The 5,000-nt window shown below is 60.6% G+C and overlaps 1 non-coding gene across 1 annotated transcript in view; it reads right to left on the bottom strand.

Annotated features, from left to right (window-relative positions):
- The window catches only part of LOC136441053 (small subunit ribosomal RNA), a 1,816-nt gene extending 361 nt beyond the window's left edge, over nt 1–1,455 (bottom strand). Inside the window, exon 1 of the ribosomal RNA XR_010756773.1 lies at nt 1–1,455. This exon is cut by the window's left edge and continues 361 nt beyond it. This is a non-coding gene — a ribosomal RNA (small subunit ribosomal RNA).
- Nucleotides 1,456–5,000: the final 3,545 nt, after the last annotated feature.

The following is a 5,000-nucleotide window of genomic DNA, read 5'->3' as shown; positions in this document are numbered from 1 at the left end:
TAAGGGCATCACAGACCTGTTATTGCTCCATCTCGTCCGGCTTACTGCCGGCTGTCCCTCTAAGAAGTTGCGGCCGATCGCGCGGGATCGCCGAACTAGTTAGCATGCCAGAGTCTCGTTCGTTATCGGGATTAGCCAGACAAATCGCTCCACCAACTAAGAACGGCCATGCACCACCACCCACAGAATCAAGAAAGAGCTCTCAATCTGTCAATCCTTACTGTGTCCGGGCCGGGTGAGTTTCCCCGTGTTGAGTCAAATTAAGCCGCAGGCTCCACTCCTGGTGGTGCCCTTCCGTCAATTCCTTTAAGTTCCAGCTTTGCAACCATACTTCCCCCGGAACCCGAAAACTCAGGTTTCCCGGGAGCTGCCCATCGGGTCATCGAAGTAACGCCGGCGGATCGCTGGTTGGCATCGTTTATGGTTGTGACTAGGGCGGTATCTGATCGCCTTCGCGCCCACAACTTTCGTTCTTGATCAATGAAAACATTCTTGGCAAATGCTTTCGCAGTGGTTCGTCTTGCGGCGATCCAAGAATTTCACCTCTCCCGCCGCAATACGAATGCCCCCGTCCGTCCCTCTTGATCATTACCTCACGTTCCGAAAACCAACGAAATAGAACCGAGGTCCTATTCCATTATTCCATGCACCACTATTCAGGCGCCAGGCCTGCTTTGAACACTCTAATTTTTTCAAAGTAAACGCTCCGGCACCCCGAGGCACTCAGTTAAGAGCACCAAGGAGAATCCGGCGGGGAGGGCCGGGACGAGCAGTGACACGCCTCGCGGCGGACCGCAAGCCCGGTCCCAAGATCCAACTACGAGCTTTTTAACCGCAACAACTTTAATATACGCTATTGGAGCTGGAATTACCGCGGCTGCTGGCACCAGACTTGCCCTCCAATAGATCCTCGTTAAAGGATTTAAAGTGTACCCATTCCAATTACGGGGCCTCGAAAGAGTCCCGTATTGTTATTTTTCGTCACTACCTCCCCGAGTCGGGAGTGGGTAATTTGCGCGCCTGCTGCCTTCCTTGGATGTGGTAGCCGTTTCTCAGGCTCCCTCTCCGGAACCGAACCCTGATTCCCCGTCACCCGTTGCCACCATGGTAGGCACAGAACCTACCATCGAAAGTTGATAGGGCAGACATTCGAATGATCTGTCGCCGGTGCGAAGACCGTGCGATCGGCTGGGTTATCCAGAGTCACCAAAGGGACCGGGGCGAACCCCGGGTCGGTCTTGGTCTGATAAATGCACGCCAGACCGTGAGGTCGGCGCTTCTTCCGCATGTATTAGCTCTAGAATTACCACAGTTATCCATGTAGGATGTGACGATCAAAGGAACCATAACTGATTTAATGAGCCATTCGCAGTTTCACTGGGACAGTTTAAACTTGCACGTGCATGGCTTAATCTTTGAGACAAGCATATGACTACTGGCAGGATCAACCAGGTAGCGAGGACGCCGAGGCGGCGAAAGAGCGGTCGCCGCCGGGAGAGGACCGCCGCGGCCGCGGGGCAGCGCGGGAAGACCCGCAACTGCCGCCGCCGCCACACGGTCCCGCTCGACCGGAGCGCCGAGCGCCGCCGAGTCCGTCGCTGCCGTGAGGTGGGAACGCGCCGTGGAGATGGCCGCGAACCCTCGGGAGCCTGAGCGCAGAACTCCCGGCCACACCTGACCGTTGCTTCCCTTCAACGCCCGAGCCGTCCCGTCAGGAACGGTCCCGCACTCTCACGACCGGACGCGTCCGCCGGCAAGGCGGACGGCCGGGTCTCGAACCGCCGAGTCCGCAAGGCGTACTCGCACGCAGACGGAAGGGGCGAGCCGTCGCCGTTGGGTCCGCCGCCGCAGCGGCGGGACCCGGGCTGCCCTCCGCGGAGGGCCTGCCCCGGCGCTGGTTCCGGACGCCCGTCGGCACGCCCGTCCTCGCCCGCAGGAGCGGAGGAGCGGGCGCCTTCCAAGCCGGTTGTCGACCTCCGGCTGCCCTCGCGGGGAGTGGCAGCCTGGTCGGCGGGGTAGCAAAACGACTGGCGAGAGAGTGTGCGATTGCTCGCCGTCGATTCCCGAGCTAGTCAAAAAACGACCACTCTCTCAAGGTAGGTTGAGCGACCCACGACATGGTCAGACACCCTACAGAGCACTTTTTTGAAAAACCACCGCAAGTCGGCCACGGGGTAGGCTTCGGGGGCAACGGGAGACCGGCCCCGCCGGCCGGGGGAGACCCGTCCCGGTCGACCCCGTTGCTCGGCCGCCCGCTCCACCCCCGCCTCCCCGGGCCCCGCCCCACACCGGACGGACCCTGCTCGCTCGCCCGGCGGGCCCGGGGCGCCCTCCGGGGCGGTCGGAGTCGGGCGGGGCGGGGCGCTCACTCCCCCCGCCGACACCCGCCCAGGCGCCCGGTGCCAAGTCCGATGGAGCCGGCCGACGGGGCAAAGTCACCGGACGACCCCGTCTTTTCTCCACGCAGGGGTCTGGCCCGTGCCGCGCCGGCCCCGTCCGCACCCTCCCGGACCCGCTGGCCCCCAGCCGCCGTCCGCTACGGGCTCTGGAAGAGTTGCCTAGTCAAAAAACGACCACTCCTCTCAAGGTAGGATCGGCGACCTACACCTTGGTCAGACACCCTGGCGAAATCCGAAAGTCGGGGCAGGCCGGAAAGTCGCATGCCGTCGTGTAGCAGGCGGCCTCGGGAGCGGGGAAACACCAAACGCGGTCCGCCCGGCGGCTTCCTTCGGCCGTCAGCGCCGGCCGACCCGGCCGCCAATGCTTAAGAGATGGTGGGCTACATAGGAGCGACCTGAAGAGTCGGGCTTTGTCACAGGATCGGAGTGAGTCCCCGCAGCTCTTGCGGCCCTTCTCGCGAAATCGGAGTGAGTCACCAAAGCTCTTGCGGGCTTTCTCCAAAGATCGGAGTCAGCGACGGAAGGTCTTGACGGGCTTTCTCCAAGGATCGGAGTCAGCGACCGAAGGTCTTAACGGGCTTTCTCCAAGGATCGGAGTCAGCGACCGAAGGTCTTAACGGGCTTTCTCGCAGGATCGGAGTCAGCGACCGAAGGTCTTTACGGGCTTTCTCCAAAGATCGGAGTCAGCGACCGAAGGTCTTAACGGGCTTTCTCCAAGGATCGGAGTCAGCGACCGAAGGTCTTAACGGGCTTTCTCCAAGGATCGGAGTCAGCGACCGAAGGTCTTAACGGGCTTTCTCCAAGGATCGGAGTCAGCGACCAAAGGTCTTAACGGGCTTTCTCGCAGGATCGGAGTCAGCGACCGAAGGTCTTTACGGGCTTTCTCCAAGGATCGGAGTCAGCGACCGAAGGTCTTAACGGGCTTTCTCGCAGGATCGGAGTCAGCGACCGAAGGTCTTTACGGGCTTTCTCCAAAGATCGGAGTCAGCGACCGAAGGTCTTAACGGGCTTTCTCCAAGGATCGGAGTCAGCGACCGAAGGTCTTAACGGGCTTTCTCCAAGGATCGGAGTCAGCGACCGAAGGTCTTAACGGGCTTTCTCCAAGGATCGGAGTCAGCGACCAAAGGTCTTAACGGGCTTTCTCGCAGGATCGGAGTCAGCGACCGAAGGTCTTTACGGGCTTTCTCCAAGGATCGGAGTCAGCGACCGAAGGTCTTTACGGGCTTTCTCCAAGGATCGGAGTCAGCGACCGAAGGTCTTAACGGGCTTTCTCCAAGGATCGGAGTCAGCGACCAAAGGTCTTAACGGGCTTTCTCGCAGGATCGGAGTCAGCGACCGAAGGTCTTTACGGGCTTTCTCCAAGGATCGGAGTCAGCGACCGAAGGTCTTAACGGGCTTTCTCGCAGGATCGGAGTCAGCGACCGAAGGTCTTTACGGGCTTTCTCCAAAGATCGGAGTCAGCGACCGAAGGTCTTAACGGGCTTTCTCCAAGGATCGGAGTCAGCGACCGAAGGTCTTAACGGGCTTTCTCCAAGGATCGGAGTCAGCGACCGAAGGTCTTAACGGGCTTTCTCGCAGGATCGGAGTCAGCGACCGAAGGTCTTTACGGGCTTTCTCCAAGGATCGGAGTCAGCGACCGAAGGTCTTTACGGGCTTTCTCCAAGGATCGGAGTCAGCGACCGAAGGTCTTAACGGGCTTTCTCGCAGGATCGGAGTCAGCGACCGAAGGTCTTTACGGGCTTTCTCCAAGGATCGGAGTCAGCGACCGAAGGTCTTAACGGGCTTTCTCCAAGGATCGGAGTCAGCGACCAAAGGTCTTAACGGGCTTTCTCGCAGGATCGGAGTCAGCGACCGAAGGTCTTAACAACGGGCTTTCTCGCAGGATCGGAGTCAGCGACCGAAGGTCTTTACGGGCTTTCTCCAAGGATCGGAGTCAGCGACCGAAGGTCTTAACGGGCTTTCTCCAAGGATCGGAGTCAGCGACCGAAGGTCTTAACGGGCTTTCTCGCAGGATCGGAGTCAGCGACCGAAGCTCTTACGGGCTTTCTCCAAGGATCGACGCCACCTGCGCTCAACTTCAGGCCAAAGCCATGCACGGGAAGACGTGGCCAGCGGCCGGGGCCCGTTCGCAGGTGCAACGGGGCGTGCCTCTCGGCAGCAGAGGCCCTGCCCGGCCGTAGGGCAGCCACGGTCGGCCGCCTTCGGGCGACCGGAACGCTCCTCGGCAGCCTGCGGGGTGGGCAGTCCGCAGGCGCACCGAGAGTGTCCTGCCGACGGCGCAAACATCGGAAGACGATTAATTGCCAGGACTTGCACTGGTGGCTGCTATTCCCCTTTCGAATCGGAAGAACCCCAACACCAGTTGCTATTCCCCTTACATACGGGGATCGGAAGTACCCCGACCAGCCCAACAACTTCAAGCCAAAGCAATACATCGGAGCGACGTGGCTAGCGGCATCAGGTCCTTCGGACATCGGAAAATCCGCCCGGCCGCTTAGGCACACAGCTGTGGCCGGTACATCGGAAGCTGCGCTCTCCGGCTCAAAGCCCGTAGCCGGAGCGACCGGCACGCCCCACCGCAGCCTGCGGGCTGGGCAGTCC

Source organism: Branchiostoma lanceolatum, chromosome 8 (genome assembly GCF_035083965.1).
Source record: "Branchiostoma lanceolatum isolate klBraLanc5 chromosome 8, klBraLanc5.hap2, whole genome shotgun sequence".
Lineage (NCBI taxonomy): Eukaryota > Metazoa > Chordata > Leptocardii > Amphioxiformes > Branchiostomatidae > Branchiostoma > Branchiostoma lanceolatum.
The sequence above is the reverse complement of the archived record's forward strand: the minus strand, read 5'-3'. Positions and strand labels throughout refer to the sequence as shown.